General features: G+C 55.5%; 1 protein-coding gene across 2 annotated transcripts in view; it reads right to left on the bottom strand.

Annotated features, from left to right (window-relative positions):
• Positions 1–24,783, bottom strand: part of gdpd1 (glycerophosphodiester phosphodiesterase domain containing 1) — a 71,460-nt gene that overhangs the window by 35,784 nt on the left and 10,893 nt on the right. The window lies entirely within an intron of this gene.

Genomic DNA, 24,783 nt, shown 5'->3' with positions numbered 1-24,783 from the left:
CACCGAGGGAACGCTGCACCGAGGGAACGCTGCACCGAGGGAACGCTGCACCGAGGGAACGCTGCACCGAGGGAACGCTGCACCGAGGGAACGCTGCACCGAGGGAACGCTGCACCGAGGGAACGCTGCACCGAGGGAACGCTGCACCGAGGGAACGCTGCACCGAGGGAACGCTGCACCGAGGGAACGCTGCACCGAGGGAACGCTGCACCGAGGGAACGCTGCACCGAGGGAACGCTGCACCGAGGGAACGCTGCACCGAGGGAACGCTGCACCGAGGGAACGCTGCACCGAGGGAACGCTGCACCGAGGGAACGCTGCACCGAGGGAACGCTGCACCGAGGGAACGCTGCACCGAGGGAACGCTGCACCGAGGGAACGCTGCACCGAGGGAACGCTGCACCGAGGGAACGCTGCACCGAGGGAACGCTGCACCGAGGGAACGCTGCACCGAGGGAACGCTGCACCGAGGGAACGCTGCACCGAGGGAACGCTGCACCGAGGGAACGCTGCACCGAGGGAACGCTGCACCGAGGGAACGCTGCACCGAGGGAACGCTGCACCGAGGGAACGCTGCACCGAGGGAACGCTGCACCGAGGGAACGCTGCACCGAGGGAACGCTGCACCGAGGGAACGCTGCACCGAGGGAACGCTGCACCGAGGGAACGCTGCACCGAGGGAACGCTGCACCGAGGGAACGCTGCACCGAGGGAACGCTGCACCGAGGGAACGCTGCACCGAGGGAACGCTGCACCGAGGGAACGCTGCACCGAGGGAACGCTGCACCGAGGGAACGCTGCACCGAGGGAACGCTGCACCGAGGGAACGCTGCACCGAGGGAACGCTGCACCGAGGGAACGCTGCACCGAGGGAACGCTGCACCGAGGGAACGCTGCACCGAGGGAACGCTGCACCGAGGGAACGCTGCACCGAGGGAACGCTGCACCGAGGGAACGCTGCACCGAGGGAACGCTGCACCGAGGGAACGCTGCACCGAGGGAACGCTGCACCGAGGGAACGCTGCACCGAGGGAACGCTGCACCGAGGGAACGCTGCACCGAGGGAACGCTGCACCGAGGGAACGCTGCACCGAGGGAACGCTGCACCGAGGGAACGCTGCACCGAGGGAACGCTGCACCGAGGGAACGCTGCACCGAGGGAACGCTGCACCGAGGGAACGCTGCACCGAGGGAACGCTGCACCGAGGGAACGCTGCACCGAGGGAACGCTGCACCGAGGGAACGCTGCACCGAGGGAACGCTGCACCGAGGGAACGCTGCACCGAGGGAACGCTGCACCGAGGGAACGCTGCACCGAGGGAACGCTGCACCGAGGGAACGCTGCACCGAGGGAACGCTGCACCGAGGGAACGCTGCACCGAGGGAACGCTGCACCGAGGGAACGCTGCACCGAGGGAACGCTGCACCGAGGGAACGCTGCACCGAGGGAACGCTGCACCGAGGGAACGCTGCACCGAGGGAACGCTGCACCGAGGGAACGCTGCACCGAGGGAACGCTGCACCGAGGGAACGCTGCACCGAGGGAACGCTGCACCGAGGGAACGCTGCACCGAGGGAACGCTGCACCGAGGGAACGCTGCACCGAGGGAACGCTGCACCGAGGGAACGCTGCACCGAGGGAACGCTGCACCGAGGGAACGCTGCACCGAGGGAACGCTGCACCGAGGGAACGCTGCACCGAGGGAACGCTGCACCGAGGGAACGCTGCACCGAGGGAACGCTGCACCGAGGGAACGCTGCACCGAGGGAACGCTGCACCGAGGGAACGCTGCACCGAGGGAACGCTGCACCGAGGGAACGCTGCACCGAGGGAACGCTGCACCGAGGGAACGCTGCACCGAGGGAACGCTGCACCGAGGGAACGCTGCACCGAGGGAACGCTGCACCGAGGGAACGCTGCACCGAGGGAACGCTGCACCGAGGGAACGCTGCACCGAGGGAACGCTGCACCGAGGGAACGCTGCACCGAGGGAACGCTGCACCGAGGGAACGCTGCACCGAGGGAACGCTGCACCGAGGGAACGCTGCACCGAGGGAACGCTGCACCGAGGGAACGCTGCACCGAGGGAACGCTGCACCGAGGGAACGCTGCACCGAGGGAACGCTGCACCGAGGGAACGCTGCACCGAGGGAACGCTGCACCGAGGGAACGCTGCACCGAGGGAACGCTGCACCGAGGGAACGCTGCACCGAGGGAACGCTGCACCGAGGGAACGCTGCACCGAGGGAACGCTGCACCGAGGGAACGCTGCACCGAGGGAACGCTGCACCGAGGGAACGCTGCACCGAGGGAACGCTGCACCGAGGGAACGCTGCACCGAGGGAACGCTGCACCGAGGGAACGCTGCACCGAGGGAACGCTGCACCGAGGGAACGCTGCACCGAGGGAACGCTGCACCGAGGGAACGCTGCACCGAGGGAACGCTGCACCGAGGGAACGCTGCACCGAGGGAACGCTGCACCGAGGGAACGCTGCACCGAGGGAACGCTGCACCGAGGGAACGCTGCACCGAGGGAACGCTGCACCGAGGGAACGCTGCACCGAGGGAACGCTGCACCGAGGGAACGCTGCACCGAGGGAACGCTGCACCGAGGGAACGCTGCACCGAGGGAACGCTGCACCGAGGGAACGCTGCACCGAGGGAACGCTGCACCGAGGGAACGCTGCACCGAGGGAACGCTGCACCGAGGGAACGCTGCACCGAGGGAACGCTGCACCGAGGGAACGCTGCACCGAGGGAACGCTGCACCGAGGGAACGCTGCACCGAGGGAACGCTGCACCGAGGGAACGCTGCACCGAGGGAACGCTGCACCGAGGGAACGCTGCACCGAGGGAACGCTGCACCGAGGGAACGCTGCACCGAGGGAACGCTGCACCGAGGGAACGCTGCACCGAGGGAACGCTGCACCGAGGGAACGCTGCACCGAGGGAACGCTGCACCGAGGGAACGCTGCACCGAGGGAACGCTGCACCGAGGGAACGCTGCACCGAGGGAACGCTGCACCGAGGGAACGCTGCACCGAGGGAACGCTGCACCGAGGGAACGCTGCACCGAGGGAACGCTGCACCGAGGGAACGCTGCACCGAGGGAACGCTGCACCGAGGGAACGCTGCACCGAGGGAACGCTGCACCGAGGGAACGCTGCACCGAGGGAACGCTGCACCGAGGGAACGCTGCACCGAGGGAACGCTGCACCGAGGGAACGCTGCACCGAGGGAACGCTGCACCGAGGGAACGCTGCACCGAGGGAACGCTGCACCGAGGGAACGCTGCACCGAGGGAACGCTGCACCGAGGGAACGCTGCACCGAGGGAACGCTGCACCGAGGGAACGCTGCACCGAGGGAACGCTGCACCGAGGGAACGCTGCACCGAGGGAACGCTGCACCGAGGGAACGCTGCACCGAGGGAACGCTGCACCGAGGGAACGCTGCACCGAGGGAACGCTGCACCGAGGGAACGCTGCACCGAGGGAACGCTGCACCGAGGGAACGCTGCACCGAGGGAACGCTGCACCGAGGGAACGCTGCACCGAGGGAACGCTGCACCGAGGGAACGCTGCACCGAGGGAACGCTGCACCGAGGGAACGCTGCACCGAGGGAACGCTGCACCGAGGGAACGCTGCACCGAGGGAACGCTGCACCGAGGGAACGCTGCACCGAGGGAACGCTGCACCGAGGGAACGCTGCACCGAGGGAACGCTGCACCGAGGGAACGCTGCACCGAGGGAACGCTGCACCGAGGGAACGCTGCACCGAGGGAACGCTGCACCGAGGGAACGCTGCACCGAGGGAACGCTGCACCGAGGGAACGCTGCACCGAGGGAACGCTGCACCGAGGGAACGCTGCACCGAGGGAACGCTGCACCGAGGGAACGCTGCACCGAGGGAACGCTGCACCGAGGGAACGCTGCACCGAGGGAACGCTGCACCGAGGGAACGCTGCACCGAGGGAACGCTGCACCGAGGGAACGCTGCACCGAGGGAACGCTGCACCGAGGGAACGCTGCACCGAGGGAACGCTGCACCGAGGGAACGCTGCACCGAGGGAACGCTGCACCGAGGGAACGCTGCACCGAGGGAACGCTGCACCGAGGGAACGCTGCACCGAGGGAACGCTGCACCGAGGGAACGCTGCACCGAGGGAACGCTGCACCGAGGGAACGCTGCACCGAGGGAACGCTGCACCGAGGGAACGCTGCACCGAGGGAACGCTGCACCGAGGGAACGCTGCACCGAGGGAACGCTGCACCGAGGGAACGCTGCACCGAGGGAACGCTGCACCGAGGGAACGCTGCACCGAGGGAACGCTGCACCGAGGGAACGCTGCACCGAGGGAACGCTGCACCGAGGGAACGCTGCACCGAGGGAACGCTGCACCGAGGGAACGCTGCACCGAGGGAACGCTGCACCGAGGGAACGCTGCACCGAGGGAACGCTGCACCGAGGGAACGCTGCACCGAGGGAACGCTGCACCGAGGGAACGCTGCACCGAGGGAACGCTGCACCGAGGGAACGCTGCACCGAGGGAACGCTGCACCGAGGGAACGCTGCACCGAGGGAACGCTGCACCGAGGGAACGCTGCACCGAGGGAACGCTGCACCGAGGGAACGCTGCACCGAGGGAACGCTGCACCGAGGGAACGCTGCACCGAGGGAACGCTGCACCGAGGGAACGCTGCACCGAGGGAACGCTGCACCGAGGGAACGCTGCACCGAGGGAACGCTGCACCGAGGGAACGCTGCACCGAGGGAACGCTGCACCGAGGGAACGCTGCACCGAGGGAACGCTGCACCGAGGGAACGCTGCACCGAGGGAACGCTGCACCGAGGGAACGCTGCACCGAGGGAACGCTGCACCGAGGGAACGCTGCACCGAGGGAACGCTGCACCGAGGGAACGCTGCACCGAGGGAACGCTGCACCGAGGGAACGCTGCACCGAGGGAACGCTGCACCGAGGGAACGCTGCACCGAGGGAACGCTGCACCGAGGGAACGCTGCACCGAGGGAACGCTGCACCGAGGGAACGCTGCACCGAGGGAACGCTGCACCGAGGGAACGCTGCACCGAGGGAACGCTGCACCGAGGGAACGCTGCACCGAGGGAACGCTGCACCGAGGGAACGCTGCACCGAGGGAACGCTGCACCGAGGGAACGCTGCACCGAGGGAACGCTGCACCGAGGGAACGCTGCACCGAGGGAACGCTGCACCGAGGGAACGCTGCACCGAGGGAACGCTGCACCGAGGGAACGCTGCACCGAGGGAACGCTGCACCGAGGGAACGCTGCACCGAGGGAACGCTGCACCGAGGGAACGCTGCACCGAGGGAACGCTGCACCGAGGGAACGCTGCACCGAGGGAACGCTGCACCGAGGGAACGCTGCACCGAGGGAACGCTGCACCGAGGGAACGCTGCACCGAGGGAACGCTGCACCGAGGGAACGCTGCACCGAGGGAACGCTGCACCGAGGGAACGCTGCACCGAGGGAACGCTGCACCGAGGGAACGCTGCACCGAGGGAACGCTGCACCGAGGGAACGCTGCACCGAGGGAACGCTGCACCGAGGGAACGCTGCACCGAGGGAACGCTGCACCGAGGGAACGCTGCACCGAGGGAACGCTGCACCGAGGGAACGCTGCACCGAGGGAACGCTGCACCGAGGGAACGCTGCACCGAGGGAACGCTGCACCGAGGGAACGCTGCACCGAGGGAACGCTGCACCGAGGGAACGCTGCACCGAGGGAACGCTGCACCGAGGGAACGCTGCACCGAGGGAACGCTGCACCGAGGGAACGCTGCACCGAGGGAACGCTGCACCGAGGGAACGCTGCACCGAGGGAACGCTGCACCGAGGGAACGCTGCACCGAGGGAACGCTGCACCGAGGGAACGCTGCACCGAGGGAACGCTGCACCGAGGGAACGCTGCACCGAGGGAACGCTGCACCGAGGGAACGCTGCACCGAGGGAACGCTGCACCGAGGGAACGCTGCACCGAGGGAACGCTGCACCGAGGGAACGCTGCACCGAGGGAACGCTGCACCGAGGGAACGCTGCACCGAGGGAACGCTGCACCGAGGGAACGCTGCACCGAGGGAACGCTGCACCGAGGGAACGCTGCACCGAGGGAACGCTGCACCGAGGGAACGCTGCACCGAGGGAACGCTGCACCGAGGGAACGCTGCACCGAGGGAACGCTGCACCGAGGGAACGCTGCACCGAGGGAACGCTGCACCGAGGGAACGCTGCACCGAGGGAACGCTGCACCGAGGGAACGCTGCACCGAGGGAACGCTGCACCGAGGGAACGCTGCACCGAGGGAACGCTGCACCGAGGGAACGCTGCACCGAGGGAACGCTGCACCGAGGGAACGCTGCACCGAGGGAACGCTGCACCGAGGGAACGCTGCACCGAGGGAACGCTGCACCGAGGGAACGCTGCACCGAGGGAACGCTGCACCGAGGGAACGCTGCACCGAGGGAACGCTGCACCGAGGGAACGCTGCACCGAGGGAACGCTGCACCGAGGGAACGCTGCACCGAGGGAACGCTGCACCGAGGGAACGCTGCACCGAGGGAACGCTGCACCGAGGGAACGCTGCACCGAGGGAACGCTGCACCGAGGGAACGCTGCACCGAGGGAACGCTGCACCGAGGGAACGCTGCACCGAGGGAACGCTGCACCGAGGGAACGCTGCACCGAGGGAACGCTGCACCGAGGGAACGCTGCACCGAGGGAACGCTGCACCGAGGGAACGCTGCACCGAGGGAACGCTGCACCGAGGGAACGCTGCACCGAGGGAACGCTGCACCGAGGGAACGCTGCACCGAGGGAACGCTGCACCGAGGGAACGCTGCACCGAGGGAACGCTGCACCGAGGGAACGCTGCACCGAGGGAACGCTGCACCGAGGGAACGCTGCACCGAGGGAACGCTGCACCGAGGGAACGCTGCACCGAGGGAACGCTGCACCGAGGGAACGCTGCACCGAGGGAACGCTGCACCGAGGGAACGCTGCACCGAGGGAACGCTGCACCGAGGGAACGCTGCACCGAGGGAACGCTGCACCGAGGGAACGCTGCACCGAGGGAACGCTGCACCGAGGGAACGCTGCACCGAGGGAACGCTGCACCGAGGGAACGCTGCACCGAGGGAACGCTGCACCGAGGGAACGCTGCACCGAGGGAACGCTGCACCGAGGGAACGCTGCACCGAGGGAACGCTGCACCGAGGGAACGCTGCACCGAGGGAACGCTGCACCGAGGGAACGCTGCACCGAGGGAACGCTGCACCGAGGGAACGCTGCACCGAGGGAACGCTGCACCGAGGGAACGCTGCACCGAGGGAACGCTGCACCGAGGGAACGCTGCACCGAGGGAACGCTGCACCGAGGGAACGCTGCACCGAGGGAACGCTGCACCGAGGGAACGCTGCACCGAGGGAACGCTGCACCGAGGGAACGCTGCACCGAGGGAACGCTGCACCGAGGGAACGCTGCACCGAGGGAACGCTGCACCGAGGGAACGCTGCACCGAGGGAACGCTGCACCGAGGGAACGCTGCACCGAGGGAACGCTGCACCGAGGGAACGCTGCACCGAGGGAACGCTGCACCGAGGGAACGCTGCACCGAGGGAACGCTGCACCGAGGGAACGCTGCACCGAGGGAACGCTGCACCGAGGGAACGCTGCACCGAGGGAACGCTGCACCGAGGGAACGCTGCACCGAGGGAACGCTGCACCGAGGGAACGCTGCACCGAGGGAACGCTGCACCGAGGGAACGCTGCACCGAGGGAACGCTGCACCGAGGGAACGCTGCACCGAGGGAACGCTGCACCGAGGGAACGCTGCACCGAGGGAACGCTGCACCGAGGGAACGCTGCACCGAGGGAACGCTGCACCGAGGGAACGCTGCACCGAGGGAACGCTGCACCGAGGGAACGCTGCACCGAGGGAACGCTGCACCGAGGGAACGCTGCACCGAGGGAACGCTGCACCGAGGGAACGCTGCACCGAGGGAACGCTGCACCGAGGGAACGCTGCACCGAGGGAACGCTGCACCGAGGGAACGCTGCACCGAGGGAACGCTGCACCGAGGGAACGCTGCACCGAGGGAACGCTGCACCGAGGGAACGCTGCACCGAGGGAACGCTGCACCGAGGGAACGCTGCACCGAGGGAACGCTGCACCGAGGGAACGCTGCACCGAGGGAACGCTGCACCGAGGGAACGCTGCACCGAGGGAACGCTGCACCGAGGGAACGCTGCACCGAGGGAACGCTGCACCGAGGGAACGCTGCACCGAGGGAACGCTGCACCGAGGGAACGCTGCACCGAGGGAACGCTGCACCGAGGGAACGCTGCACCGAGGGAACGCTGCACCGAGGGAACGCTGCACCGAGGGAACGCTGCACCGAGGGAACGCTGCACCGAGGGAACGCTGCACCGAGGGAACGCTGCACCGAGGGAACGCTGCACCGAGGGAACGCTGCACCGAGGGAACGCTGCACCGAGGGAACGCTGCACCGAGGGAACGCTGCACCGAGGGAACGCTGCACCGAGGGAACGCTGCACCGAGGGAACGCTGCACCGAGGGAACGCTGCACCGAGGGAACGCTGCACCGAGGGAACGCTGCACCGAGGGAACGCTGCACCGAGGGAACGCTGCACCGTAGGTGCTGCACCGAGGGAAAGCTGCATCGTTGGTGCTGCACCGAGGGAAAGCTGCATCGTAGGTGCTGCACCGAGGGAAAGCTGCATCGTAGGTGCTGCACCGAGGGAAAGCTGCATCGTAGGTGCTGCACCGAGGGAAAGCTGCATCGTTGGTGCTGCACCGAGGGAACGCTGCATCGTTGGTGCTGCACCGAGGGAACGCTGCATCGTTGGTGCTGCACCGAGGGAACGCTGCATCGTTGGTGCTGCACCGAGGGAACGCTGCATCGTTGGTGCTGCACCGAGGGAACGCTGCATCGTTGGTGCTGCACCGAGGGAACGCTGCATCGTTGGTGCTGCACCGAGGGAACGCTGCATCGTTGGTGCTGCACCGAGGGAACGCTGCATCGTTGGTGCTGCACCGAGGGAACGCTGCATCGTTGGTGCTGCACCGAGGGAACGCTGCATCGTTGGTGCTGCACCGAGGGAACGCTGCATCGTTGGTGCTGCACCGAGGGAACGCTGCATCGTTGGTGCTGCACCGAGGGAACGCTGCATCGTTGGTGCTGCACCGAGGGAACGCTGCATCGTTGGTGCTGCACCGAGGGAACGCTGCATCGTTGGTGCTGCACCGAGGGAACGCTGCATCGTTGGTGCTGCACCGAGGGAACGCTGCATCGTTGGTGCTGCACCGAGGGAACGCTGCATCGTTGGTGCTGCACCGAGGGAACGCTGCATCGTTGGTGCTGCACCGAGGGAACGCTGCATCGTTGGTGCTGCACCGAGGGAACGCTGCATCGTTGGTGCTGCACCGAGGGAACGCTGCATCGTTGGTGCTGCACCGAGGGAACGCTGCATCGTTAGACATTCATAGGAGAGGTACAAATCGAGGCCCTCATCTACCCTCCCAGGGGAATGTAAAAGATGCCCGTCACTAATTTGAAGATGGCACCCTGACCATCGGATATCTCTCTCAATCAGGGCAGCACGGTGGCGCAGTGGGTTAGCACTGCTGCCTCACGGCTCCGAGGTCCCAGGTTCGATCCCGGCCCTGGGTCACTGTCCGTGTGGAGTTTGCACATTTTCCCCGTGTTTGCGTGGGTTTCGCCCCCACAACCCAAAGATGTGCAGGGTAGGTGGATTGGCCACGCTAAATTGCCCCTTAATTGGAAAAATGAATTGAATACTCTAAATTTATAAAGAAAACCACACATACCTCAATTGATATCACAAGAGCGGGTTATCTGATCATTTATCTCCTTGCTTTTGGGGGGGGGGAGGGGGATTGTTGTGGGCAAATTGGTTGCTATTGTCTCCTACATTATAACAATGACTACACTTCAAATAGTATTTCCAGGCGCTTCGGAATATCAAGAATCAAGTCCTTCCTTGCACAGGTATCAGGTTAGATGTGGCTGAAGAACTTGGAACCTTGCGGTTCAGCTTCTTTGGGATTTACCTGTGGAGCATGGCCATTCAAGGTTAAGTCACACAACTTGTCCGATTGGATTTATTGATAGTTTGGGGGTACCACCCAGAGAGGTTTTGCCAGGGTAAAAGAGAGGAGGTGAAACTCAGGGAGTGAGAGCACGCGTGTCTGGCAATGGAACTGAAAGGCAATGATGGGAAATGAAGGATGATGTGAACGTGGGCCTCTTTCTCCCCCCCCCCCGCCCCATGGTTCCCTCTGCCCCGGGACAGCGCCACCCCCCCCCATGGTTCCTGCCCCGGGACAGCGCCGCGCCCCCCCCCCCCCCCCCCCCATGGTTCCCTCTGCCCCGGGGCAGCCCCCCCCCCCCCCCCCCCCCCCAGATACAATGGAGTGTGAAAAAGAAACAACCTCAGAATAAGTTAAACACAACTCCTTCAACGTGACTGATGTTACAGCCAGTGTGAAACACATCTAGCTGGAAATGTGATACTCGGGTAGAGAATTCCGAAGTCAGCCTGGTCATGTCACCACAAAGATACTCCTAATTGCAACATCCAAAACCACAAAACAAGCAGTTACATGTGCACTGGCTGTGTCGGGGCCATTTAAACTTACCCCGGCAACAGCCAACATTCAAGATGCTGGACAGAGATGAAAAAAAAAACCAAAAACAAAACATCTTAATAAGACATCGCAGCAGCACGGTGGCACTGTGGTTAGCACTGCTGCCTCACGGCACCGAGGTCCCAGGATCGATCCCGGCTCTGGGTCACTGTCTGTGTGGAGTTTGCACATTCTCCCCGTGTCTGCGTGGGTTTCGCCCCCATAACCCAAAAGGTTTGCAGGGTAGGTGGATTGGCCACGCTAATTTGCCCCTTAATTGGAAAAAATGAATTGGATATTCTAAATTTATTTTAAAAAGACATCGCTTACACGTTTCAAATCACTTGTCACATTCGGCAGATGCGAGTTGCGGACTGATTCGGACGAGGAGCCACTCTCTGGACTTGGAATCTGCTGAACTTTTTAAGCTTTGTTCTTGGGGCGCGCCCATCACTCATTTCCTCCAAGGTGGTCTTGGTAAAGCCACCTTCCGCAATGCTTCTTTCTCCGGCAGTTATAAACAATGGAGTGGTTTGCTCGGCCATTTCAAACCCAAACTGAGCGTGCGTGAGCAGGTTATTGCGGAGTGTCACTTGATAGCTGATGACCCCTTCCATCACATTATTGCTGATCGAGGGTCGACTGACGGGGCGGTATTGGCCGAGTTGGATTTGGACAGTTTCTGGTGTACAGGACGTATATACCTGGGCAGTTTGCGATATTGCTGGGTTCTAGCTTTACAGGAATAGCTTGGCTAGGTGTGCGTCACGTTCTGGAGCACAAGTCTTGTAGCTTCCCCCAAAAGCTTTGAGATTTGAACTAGTCTTCAGAGCACTGTAGAAACATACAGTACAGAAGGAGGCCAATCGGCCCATCGAGCCTGCACCGGCCCTTCGAAAGTGCACCCTATAAAGCCCATGTCTCCACCCTATCCCTGTAATCCTACCAAGGGCAATTTAGCATGGCCAATCCACCTGCACATTTTTGCACTGTTGTGGGGAAACCCACGCGAACACTGGGAGAAAGTGCAAACTCCACATTAGTCACCCGAGGCTGGAATTGAACCAGGCTCCCTGGAGCTGTGAGGCAGCAGTGCTAACCACTGTGTCACCCTGGAGGCCTCCAGGCAACTAGCCTAGCAATGTTACCATTCGGCCACTGTGCCCTGAACAAAGAGAGAGAGCGAGAGAAAAACGCAACTGGTGCTCAGAGTTTATCTGCACTTTTTCCTCACTGCCTACTGTCTGCCGTTTTGTTTGTATCTCTCACTGACTTGCTCCCGAGAATTTTGGACGAATGGCAAATGGGACAAAACTCTTCCAAACCTCAACACAATAAGGGCGAATTTAGAACATTTTAATCTTGAAGAATGGCAAGCGAGTTTCCCCCATCTCTGCCCCACCACCCCAGGCCAATCAACACAAGACAATCCGAGTTCTCTGGTTGTGCGCCAACTGCCTGCTGGCTTTCCGACGTTTCAAAATGGGAAATGCACTTCACTGGCTGTGGAGAGTTGTGGGAGATCCCCAAGGAGGCTATATAAATGCACATAGTCTCTTCTCCCTGGAGCTTCCTCTACTTCTCCCGAGCAGAGATAATTAATTCTGTGATTGAACTTTGCTTAAACAGTGGAAACCATCTGAGAATTCTTCTTCCTTCTTTTTAGGAAATTATGAATTGCTTTCAACCAAACCACCAACTTGGAAATATTTCGACTTTGCTAGAAGACTTCTTCCCCTGACCACATCCTGCTGATCTGTCTCGAGTCTGGGGATTAGTGTGTTGTGGGGAACCTTCAATTGCTGACCCGTTCTTATGATGAGAAACTACGGCTATTGTTTCGTGCGCACAGACACACTTCCCAACTCTCCTCTAACTTCCCATAACTAGACCCAGGGTGGATCAACCAGAGAGCTGAACTCGGCCACAACTTTTTTATAAAAACATCCCCAAAGTTCATTCCTGGCATGTGGTTGTCGCTGCTGGGCCAGGGTTTATTGCTCATCCCTAACTACCTTTGAACGGAGGGCATTTGAGAGTCAACCACATTGCTGTGGGCCTGGAGTCACATGTAGGCCTGGAATCACATGTAGGCCGGACTAGGTAAGGATGGCAGATTCCCTTCCCCTAAAGGACATTAGCGAACCACATGGATTTTTCCGACAATTGACAGTGATTGCATGGCCATCACGGGCAACGTAGTAGCAGTGATTAGCACTGTTGCTTTGCAGCACCAGGGTCCCAGATCAGATTCCCGCTTGGGTCACGGTCAGTGCGGAGTCTGCACGTTCTCCCCAGTGTCTGCGTGGGTTTCCTCCGGGTGCTCCGGTTTCCTCCCACAAGTCCCGAAAGACGTGCTGTTAAGTGAATTGGACATTCTGAATTCTCCCTCTGTGCCCCCGAACAGGCGCCGGAATGTGGCGACTAGGGGATTTTTGCAGTAACTTCATTGCAGTGTGAAGTAAAGAGCGCGGAGAGAGAGAGGGCGAGACTTCAGTAAAGAGCGGGGAGAGAGAGAGGGCGAGACTTCAGTAAAGAGCGCAGAGGGGGCAAGACTTCAGTAAAGAGTGCTCTCGGGTAAGTCAGCTGTTAGTTTAAAAAACACAGTATTGTGACGTCACATGAGACTGTAACCTGATTGTTGGGCTAAATTTGAATATCTAGAGTTACTGATTTAAATATTAGTTTTGATTTAACTTGGATTACCAATTTTAGTTGATTTGAATTACTATTTAAAAAATTTTCATTAGACTTAAATAACTATTTTGGTTGATTTAAATTACTATTTTTAATTTGATTTAAATAACTTTAATTTCAATTAAATAAATATTTTAAATTTGTCGTCAGATCAAGAGGGATAAATACTCAGTTTAAAAAAAAAATCTAATTAAATAGTACACGGGGATTGGATTTAATCTGACAAAATCTTGCGAAAGTTTAATTTCAAAGGTTTAATTTAAAGGAATAAATCATGGCAGGACAGCTCCAAGGCGTGGTCTGCTCCTCTTGCTCCATGTGGCAGGCTGGGGACAGTTCCAGTCCCCAGGGTCAGCATGTGTGCAGGAAGCGTCTCCAGTTGCAGCTCCTGGAAGCTCGAGTTTCAGAGCGGGAGCGGCGGCTGGAGACACTGGAGCACCAGCGGGTGAGAGAGTATCGTGGACAGCACGTATAGAGAGGTGGTCACACCGCAGGCTCAGACTCCGCAGGCAGGAAGGGAATGGGTGACCATCAGACAGAGCAAGAGAGCGAGGCAGGTAGTGCAGGAATCTCCCGTGGCCATTCCCCTGCAGAACACGTATACCACTTTGGATACTGTTGAGGGGAATGGCCTCACAGGGGAAAACAGCAACAGCCAAACTCGTGGCACCAGGGTTGGTTCTGCTGCAGAGGGGAGGGGTGATGAGTGTGACAGTGCAATAGTTATAGGGGAGTCAATTGTAAGGGGAATAGACAGACGTTTCTGTGGCCGCAAACGAGACTCCAGGATGGTGTGTAGCCTCCCTGGTGCTAGGGTCAAGGATGTCTTGGCGGGTACAGGACATTCTGGAGGGTGAGGGTGATCAGCCAGTGGCCGTGGTGCACATCAGTACAAACGACATAGGTAAAAAAAGGGATGAAGTCCTAAAAGCAGAATACAGGGAGCTAGGAAGGAAGTTAAGAAATCGGACCTCGAAGGTAGTGATCTCAGGATTACTACCGGTGCCACGTGCTAGTCGGAGTAGAAATAACAGGATATATAGGATGAATACGTGGCTGAAGGGATGGTGTCAGGGGAAGAGTTTCAGATTCCTGGGGAATTGGAACCGGTTATGGGGGAGGTGGGACCTGTACAAACTGGATGGGTTACAGCTGGGGAGGACTGGAACTGATATCCTAGGGGGGCTATTTGCTAGAGCGGTTGGGGAGTGTTTAAACTAATGTGGCAGGGGGGTGGGAACCGATGCAGGAAGTTGGAAGGTAGTAAAACAGGGACAGAAACAAAAGGCAGTCAGGGGGAAAGTGTAAGGCAAAGAAGCCATAGTCAAAAATCAAAAAGGGCGACAGTACAAGGGACAGTGACTGAGGGGAGCTCAGTAAATAGGCCCAGGAATACTAAAAGAAATAAAACGGGAAGTGAAAACATTAATGGTAAGCGACGCGGCAGGTTGTTACAGGAAGATATGGGTTTGACGACAAGGAAAATTAAGAGAAAAGTTAATAGGAAAAATAACTTAGGAGAGGTTACAGATCAAGGTGTTTAAGATTCAAAACAGAGGTATAAAAGCCAACATAAGTGTACTTCACCTGAATGCTCGCAGTATTCGGAATAAGGTAAATGAGTTGATGACGCAAATCATCGTGAATGACTTAGTGGCCATTACTGAAACATGGTTAAAGGATGGTCACGACTGGGAGTTAAATATCCAAGGGTATCAAACTATTCGGAAGGACAGATTGGATGGTAAGGGAGGTGGTGTAGCTGTTATTTATGGATGACATCCGGGCAATAGTAAGGGATGACATCGGTGCTATGGAGGATAAGGTTGAATCCATTTTGGTGAAATCAGGAATAGTAAGGCGAAAAAGTCACTGATAGGAGTAGTCTATAGGCCACCAAATAGTAACATTAATGTGGGGCAGGCAATAAACAAAGAAATAACGGATGCATGTAGAAATGGTACAGCAGTTATCATGGGGGATTTTAATCTACATGTCGATTGGTTTAACCAGGTCGGTCAAGGCAACCTTGAGGAGGGGTTGATAGAATATATCCGCGATAGTTTCCTAGAACTGTATGTAATGGAACCTACGAGGGAACAAGCGGTCCTAGATCTGGTCCTGTGTAATGAGACAGGATTGATTCAGGATCTCATAGTTAGGGATCCTCTCGGAAGGAGCGATCACAATTTGGTGTAATTTAAATACAGATGGAGGGCGAGAAGGTAAAATCAAGCACTAGTGTTTTGTGCTTAAACAAAGGAGATTACAATGGGATGAGAGAAGAACTAGCTAAGGTAGACTGGGAGCAAAGACTTTATGGTGAAACAGTTGAGGAACAGTGGGAGAACCTTCCAAGCGATTTTTCAGTGCTCAGCAAAGGTTTATACCAACAAAAAGGAAGGACGCGGTAGAAAGAGGGAAAATCGACCATGGATATCTAAGGAAATAAGGGAGAGTATCAAATTGAAGGAAAAAGCATACAAAGTGGCAAAGATTAGTGGAGACTAGAGGACTGGGAAATCTTTAGGGAGCAACAGAAAGCTACTAAAAAAGCTATAAAGAAGAGCAAGATAGATTATGAGAGTAAACTTGCTCAGAATATAAAAACAGATAGTAAAAGTTTCTACAAATATATAAAACAAAAACAAAAAAGTGGCTAAGGTAAATATTGGTCCTTTCGAGGATGAGAAGGGAGATTTAACAATGGGAGATGAGGAAATGGCTGAGGAACTGAACAGGTTTTTTGGGTCGGTCTTCACAGTGGAAGACACAAATAACATGCCAGTGGACTTATGGAAATGAGGCTATGACAGGTGAGGACCTTGAAATGATTGTTATCACTAAGGAGGTAGTGATGGGCAAGCTAATGGGGCTAAAGGTAGACAAGTCTCCTGGCCCTGATGGAATGCATGCCAGAGTGCCAAAGAGATGGCTAGGGAAATTGCAAATGCACTAGTGATAATTTACCAAAGTTCACTAGACTCTGGGGTGGTCCCGGCGGATTAGCAAACGTGCCACCACTGTTTAAAAGAGGAGGTAGGCAGAAAGAGGGTAATTATAGGCCATTTAGCTTAACTTCGGTAGTAGGGAAGATGCTGGAATCTGTCAAGGAAATAATAGTGAGGCATCTGGATGGAAATTGGTCCCATTGGGCAGACGCTGCATGGGTTCATAAAGGGCAGGTCGTGCCTAACTAATTTAGTGGAATTTTGAGGACATTACCAGTGCGGTAGATAACGGGGAGCCAATGGATGTGGTATATCTGGATTTCCAGAAAGCCTTTGACAAGGTGCCACACAAAAGGTTGCTGCATAAGATAAAGATGCATGGCATTAAGGGGGAAGTAGTAGCATGGATAGAGGATTGGTTAATTAATAGAAAGCAAAGAGTGGGGATTAATGGGTGTTTCTCTGGTTGGCAATCAGTAGCTAGTGGTGTCCCTCAGGCATCAGTGTTGGGCCCACAATTGACAGATGATTTGGAGTTGGGGCCCAAAGGCATTGTGTCCAAGTTTGCAGACGACACTACGATGAGTGGTAAATCAAAAAAGTGCAGAGGATACCGAAAGTCTGTAGAGGGATTTGGGTAGGCTAAGTGAATGGGCTAGGGTCTGGCAGATGGAATACAATGTTGACAAATGTGAGGTTATCCATTTTGGTAGGAATAACAGGCAAAAGGGATTATTATTTAAATGATAAATATTAAAACATGCTGCTGTGCAGAGAGACTGGGTGTGCTAGTGCATGAGTCGCAAAAAGTTGGTTCTCAGGTGCAACAGGTGATTAAGAAGGCAAATGGAATTTTGTCCTTCATTGCTAGAGGGATGGAGTTTAAGGACTAGGGAGGTGCTGCTTCAATTGTATAAGGTGGTTAGTGAGGCCACACCTGGAGTATAGTGTTCAGTTTTGGTCTCCTTACTTGAGAAAGGACGTACTGGCACTGGAGGGTGTGCAGAGGAGATTCACTAGGTAAATCCCAGAGCTGAAGGGGTTGGATTAAGAAGAGTGGTTGAGTAGACTGGATTGTACTCGTTGAATTTAGAAGGACGAGGGGGGATCTTATAGAAACCTATAAAATTATGAAGGGAATAGATAGGATAGATGTGGGCAGGTTGTTTCCACTGGCGGGTGAAAGCAGAACTAGGGGGCATAGCCTCAAAATAAGGGGAAGTAGATTTAGGACTGAGTTTTAGGAGGAACTTCTTCACCCAAAGGGTTGTGAATCTATGGAATTCCTTGCCCAGTGAAGCAGTAGAGGCTCCTTCATTAAATGTTTTAAGATAAAGATAGATAGTTTTTGAAGAATAAAGGGATTAAGGGTTACGGTGTTCGGGCCAGAGAGTGGAGCTGAGTCACAAAAGATCAGCCATGATCTCATTGAATGGCGGAGTTGCCCTGGTGGAATTGGAACTGGAGTTCCCACAGGATTACCCTGGGTCTCTGGATTAAGAGTCAGTGACAATACCACTAATACCACCACCTTCCCTCAAAACTGGGATTGGAAGCGAGACAAACAGGGTTCCTGCCCTTAAAATGCCCGAAGTTGTGACCAGGGCCAGGTGCATGATGGAGGCGTTATTGTAGGGCCTTTCTTGATAGGCGATCTGAATGGTCATTTTCACTCTCGCCCTTCTTGAGCTCATGGCTATGCCTGGACATAGATTTGCATATACATTTTCAAATCCCTCACCTCCTCCCTATCTCTGCAATCATTGCCAGCCCCACTACCCTCAGAGATCTCTGCACCTTCCATTCAATTCAACCCCCAATTTCCATCACTCGACCTTTGGTGGTCATGCCTTGGCTGCCCAGACCCAAGTTCAGGAAATCCCTCGATAAATCTCTCCACCTTTCTCTCTCTCCCTTCGGTTAAAAGATGGTCCTTAAAAAACCACCCTCTTCGACAAGTTATTTGCCCTGATAATTGGAGTGAAACTTTACTTTTGATGCTCCCCTGAAGCAATCTGGGACATTCGATTACACTGAAGGCGCTACATAAATGCAGCTGTTGTTGGGCAGTCTCTTTCTCTTCCCCCCCCCCCCCACCTCAGTCAAACAAACTGGTGGTCCACTGGTCAGTCCCCAAGTGAAGAATGGTCATTTAGACAAAGTTAGCAGAGCACAGCTTCTGATTGTACCTCCGTGAAGAACTGATCGATACTGCTCAGGCTCGGTTTAAAATATTAAATAATTTTTGCTGGTGCAACTTTTCCCACGGGTTGATTCCAGCCACGCTCAGCTGATCAGTGTTGCAAATGAGGATATGTCCCTGTGGTAGACCTGGACCTGCTGACTCGTCCTTGTGATCAGAACCCACAGTCACAACATTGTGACATCTTCGAGGAAACAGGCCCGCTTTCTCACCCACTACATTCACAAGGACTGACCCCTGGGTTATCTGCTGGGGATAAGCATAGTCACTGAGATGACCTCAGGACATGTCTGGGCTGGTGACACCACTACCCCTGCAGCGCACGATCCTGTGGACTTGGACCAAAACCCACCGACTGAAGAAAGCAGCTTTTGGGAGAGTAAAAAGAATCCGGTGTCCCCACCAACTAGTCCCCGGCAGAGGGCAGGTATTGAACTCAGGATTAGAAAAACAAATCAAGGGGCCAGTGGGAGTGCGCCTCCAGAACCTAAAATCATTAAGCTATATAGGCAGGTTGCTTAGACTAGGCTTCTATCCAGACCCGTGGCCTCAGTCACCTAGAAGGGCAGGCAGAGGCATCACAGGCACACCCCTCCCCCCCCCACCTGAAAATTCTCTTACAAGTCACACACCATTTTAACTTGGTTGTTCCTTCACTGTTGCTGGGTCAAAATGCAGGAACTCCCTCCCTAACAGCACATGGGCTGCAGTGGGGCTGAATGGCCTTCTCCTGTTAGGTCCGGAGACTGCGCCCCGAGAATGCTGACTTTTTAAAAAAAATAAATTTAGAGTACCCAATTCATTTTTTTTCCCCAATTAAGGGGCAATTTATCGTGGCCAATCACCTAAACTTGGGTTGTGGGGGAGAAACCCACGCAAACACAGGGAGAATGTGCAAACTCCACACGGAGAGTGACCCAGATCCGGGATCGAACCTGGGACCTCGGCGCCATGAGGCAACAGGGCTAACCCACTGCCGCCACCGTGCTGCCCTAGAATGATGACTTTTATGACCTTTATGGAGAAATGGGAAGGGACGTAATCCCAGGGACAGTCATCTGGCGCTAAGGCAATTGCTTGCAGAGATCGGTGCACCCGTGTCCTCGCCTCCCATTCGCTCTGCCGTTCCTGGAGATATCCTGCTGGAATGCTGCCAAACGCATGTTGACCATTAGTGGAAAACTCAACTGTATAGTTTTCCTTTTCACCCATTCCCAAGTATTGGAAAGCCAGTCAGAGTCGGTGCAACCAGCCAGGAGGAAAATATTCACTGGAAGATGCTAGGAGGTGACACCGACCGTACCACTTTAGTTACCCTGTCCTCGTTGATCGCTAGGGAAGGGTCTTGCGGTGAGTCAGAAGCTTCAAGTTCAAGTCCCACTTCAGGACTTGATGGTCAAGGAAGGTGGGTTAACATGACCAAACAGGTCAATTGTAATAATCTTTGTTTGTGTCACAAGTAGGCTATATTAACACTGCAATGAAGTTACTGTGAAAATCGCCTGGTCGCCACATTCCGGCGCCTGTTCAGGTACACGGAGGGAGAATTCAGAATGTCCAATTCACCCGACAGCACGTCTTTCGGGGACTTGTGGCAGGAAACCGGAGCGCCCGGAGGAAACCACACAGACACAGGGAGACCCCTGCCAATGTGCCCAAGATGGGCAGTAAGAGAGGAAGAGTCTGTAGGCCAGTTATAGCCCTTGTTATAGCCTCCGGTGACTTGTAGCCATGGACGTAGGCATAAAGCACATAATTTGTCTGCCTCAAGTGTCACGGAGCACAGGAAAGTCCAAGACATTGATCGATATTGACTAGTCTCCCAAAAGGATTAAAATTTAAAACCCACCTTGGGGTCAATCCCTTTCTGCTCTAATCATTCCCCAAACGGTCATTTTCTTCGGAGTCTAAACTCTAACCTTTTGTAGACTCGCGTCATCACCCACCCTCTGGAATATCCTCTCAAAGCCCTCTGCCCCTCTCTACCATGAAGAAACTCTTCAAACTCCCTATTCTAAGGGCAGCACGGTGGTGCACTGGATAGCACTGCTGCTTCATGGCGCCGAGGTCCCAGGTTCAAACCCGGCCCCGGGTCACTGTCCGTGTGGAGTTTGCACATTCTCCCCGTGTTTGCGTGGGTTTCGCCCCACAACCCTAAAGATGTGCAGGTTAGGTGGATTGCCACGCTAAATTGCCCCTTAATTGGAAAAAATGAATTGGGTACTCTAAATTAGAAAAAAAAAAAGAAAAAACCCTCCTATTCTGCTCGGTGCTCCTGACCGCACCTCTTAATTTCACCTCTTTGATATTTTTGCCTTCCCACCTCCGTAAATCCACATTAACTGGAGATAGTGTGGGGTAGTGGGTAACATTCCTGCTTCAGAGCCCGAAACTCCGGGTTTGAGGTCCCCCACCCCCCCAGGACGTGCTGGCCTAGGAAGTGTTTCAAACGGACTGACCATTCTTCCCACACACTCCAGTGACAGGCGGTAAGAGCGCGAGAGATTTCTGCCAGCCATGTGCTGGAAAGAACATTGGAGCCGTTATCACCACTGTTCAAAGACGTGCAGGTTAGGTGGATTGGCCATGATAAATTGCCCTTAGTGAGCAAAAAGGTTAGGAGGGGTTATTGGGTTACGGGGATAGGGTGAAGTGAGAGCTTAAGAGGGTCGGTGCAGACTCAATGGGCCGAATGGCCTCCTTCTGCACTGTATGTTCTATGTTAATAGCTCCAGACTACAATGCGTGTAACAAAAATATTTTTAACCACAGTAACTTAGGCTCTGTGAACTGTAACAGACCATTAGCTTATCCACATTGGGGCAGTTTTGTTCTACATTAAAAAGGGGTTTCATAAATACAAGCTCTTGAGTTACTTGTGTAATTTTCCCAGGTGACCGCCCACTGACCATGGTCTATCTGTTCGATCAGCAGGACAAGGACACACAAGAGGTAAGAAACCTTGAACTTGTCACCGATCCTCGTCTCCAGCGGCCTGCAATCAAAACCATCAAATGTGGCGAAACTGCACCACAATAAAGGAAAAACCAACCAATCTATCAGGGTGCCAGGTGACTCACGCAGAGTACATATGAGCTTTAGTCAGAGAGCACCCAGGTGTTACAACTGACCTCAAATTACAAGGATTAGGAGCAAGAGTCGGCACCTCGGCATTCTCCACCATTCAGTAAGATCACCGCTGATTTTCTAAGTCTACTCACCTTATCCCACACCCCAGGATTTCCCTAGTGTCTGAAAATCTTATTGATCTTGAACATACTCAATGATTGAGCTTTCGCCGCTTGCTGTGTCGAGAGGGTTTGGAGTACAAGACCAGGGATGCACTGCTGAGGCTGTATAAGACTCTGGTCAAACTCCAGTTGAAGTATTGTGAGCAGTTTTGGGCCCCATATCTGAGGAAGTTGTGCTGGCCCAGAGGAGGTTCACAAGAATGATCCCTGGATGAAGAGCTTGTCGTATGAGGACTCGGTCTGCACTCGAGGGAGTTAGAAGGATGAGGAGCGGGGGATCGTACTGAAACTTACAGGAAACGGAGAGACCTGGATAGAGTGGACTTGGAGAGGGTGTTTCCACTATTAGGAAAAACTAGAAACCAGAGGGCACAATCGCAGACTGAAGGGACGATCCTTTAAAGCAGAGATAAGATGAGGAGGAATTTCTTCAGCCAGTGGGTGGTGAATCTGTGGAACTCTTTGCCACATAGGCTGTAGAGGCGGAGTCACTGAGAGTCTTTTAGACAGAGATAGATAGGTTCTTTATTAATAGGGGATCGGGGTTATGGGAAGAAGGAAGGAGAATGGGCTTGAGAAACACATCAGCCATGATTGAATGGCGGACAGACTAGATGGGCCGAATGGCCTAATTCTGCACCTATGTCTTATGGAACAGAATTCCAACGATTCACAATCTTGGATGAAGAGATTTCTCACCCTCTCCCCCGCCCCCCAAGCCAGGGGAAATTGCCCGTCTGTTGTATCCTGACAAGTCTTCAGATTGTTTGGGGGGGGGGGGGGGGGGGGGGGGGGGGGGAAGAGAATGTGCAAACTCCAACACGGACAGTCACTTGAGGCACGGATTCGAACCTGGGACCTCGGTGCAGTGAGGCAGGAGTGTTAACCACTGCACCACCATGCCGCCCTAAATCTGGGAATGGGAATGCGAGGCAGCAGCAGGAATCGGACTCAACACCAGAGCTTCTGACAGTCAAAGATTCCCCCTCCAGACCATGACGCAGGTTTCCCAAAATGCTGGTGTTAGAATACAGCATGAGCCACAAGTACAGTTAGCCAAAAATCAGCAGTGTTGGAAATAAGGCAGGAAATGTGGCAACAACAATCAGTGGTTAGCGCAATTCCGAACATCAATCAGTGGTAGCACTATTGCTTCACAGCGCCCAGGGATCCGGGTTTGATTCCCGGCTTGGGTCACTGTGTGCAGAGTTTGCACGTTCTCCCCGTGTCTGCGTGGGTTTCCTCCAGGTGCTCCAGTTTCCTCCCACAAGACCTGAAAGACGTGTTTGTTAGGTGAATTGGACATTCTGAATTCTCCTCTGTGTACCCGAACAGGCGCCGGAGTGTGGCGACTAGGGGCTTTTCACAGTAACTTTAATTAAAATGAAAGGAAAATCGCTTATTGTCACAAGTAGACTTCAAATGAAGTTACTGTGAAAAGCCCCTAGTCACCACAATCTGGCGCCTGTTCAGGGAGGCTGGTAACTTCATTGCAGTGTTAATGTGAGCCTACAAGTGACACTAAAGATTATTATTATTATAACAATATCATATATACTGTGGGGTAGGACTTAACGAGGAACACAAGCCAGTGGAGATTAGTGATAAACCTGCAGTGTTCTAGTCAGAATGCACCGTGCAACACTTCCCCCAGTCCTACTGGCCAGGGAGGAGAGAAAAACATTTCAACGCTGGTGGCAGTGCTGACTAAGAATTGCCCTGTGCTAGCCCTCAGTATCAGATGTCCAAATATTGAGAAATGACTGGAGAAAACTTGACTCTCGGCCTGTAAAAGGAGACTTTGAGATATGCTCTTACAGACGTTTGCAAGATTATTAAATGGAATGGCAAAGCACCAATCTGGCACTTTTATTTAAACTGTCAGAAGAGGACGCAGGTTTCAAACAAGTTGGTGATAATCAATTTGGGTGAGGCTGGGGCAGCACGGTGGCACAGTGAGTTAGCACTGCTGCTCACGGCGCCAAGGTGCCAAGTTCGATCCCGGCTCTGGGTCACTGTCTGTGTGGAGTTTGCACATTCTCCCCGTGTTTGCAGGGTAGGTGGATAGGTCCCCGATAAATTGCCCCTTAATTGGAAAAAATGAATTGGGTAGTCTAAATTTATTTTTTAAAATAAAAAAATTTGGGGTGAGGCTGAGAGATGGGGAATATTCAACCGGATGCCCTTTCGAAGTCCCATTCAATTTTCAGTCCTCTTAAAGTGCCCAATTCCTTTTTTTTCCAATTAAGGGGCAATTTAGCGTGGCCAATCCACCTACCTGCACATATTTTTGGCTGTGGGGGTGAGGACCCACGCAGACACGGGGAGAATGTGCAAACGCCACACGGCCAGCGACCCGGGGCTGGGATCGAACCCGGGTCCTTGGCGCTGTGAGGCAGCAGTGCTAACCACTGCATCACCATGCCGCCCTCTAACCCAGCAACATAACCATTGTGCTAACTACTTTTGAAAATCTTGATTATTGTCACAAGCAGGCTGACATTAACACTGCAATGAAGTTACTGTGAAAATCCCCGAGTTGCCACACTCCGGCGCCTGTCGGGTACACAGAGGGGAGAATTCAGAATGTCCAATTCACCTAACAGCGCGACTTTCAGGACTTGTGGGAGGAAACACGTGATACCACAATCTACCCACCTTTAACACCTGCTGTGCTGTGAAGTTGCCAGCTAATTCATTCTATAATCAACCGGTTACTAATTCTCGTCTCAATTCCTTTCCGGCTCCACTGCACCGATACCTTCCATCCGAGACCCCCGCCCCCCCCCCCCCCCCCCCCATCCAAGACCCCCGCACCCCCCTCACAGAAACACAACTTTGTTCAGTGCACATCATTCAGTTGAGCTACCAGTTTAGGCAACCGTCATTGTGTCTTGTGCTGAGGCTGACAGGAATATGGAATCAGCAAATGGTGTAAATAACCTTCCATGATACCGGTAATCATACAGGAGG

This window comes from Scyliorhinus torazame, chromosome 12, assembly GCF_047496885.1.
Source record: "Scyliorhinus torazame isolate Kashiwa2021f chromosome 12, sScyTor2.1, whole genome shotgun sequence".
Taxonomy (NCBI): Eukaryota; Metazoa; Chordata; class Chondrichthyes; order Carcharhiniformes; family Scyliorhinidae; genus Scyliorhinus; species Scyliorhinus torazame.
Note: the sequence above shows the minus strand (reverse complement) of the source record. Positions and strands in the feature narration are given on the sequence as shown.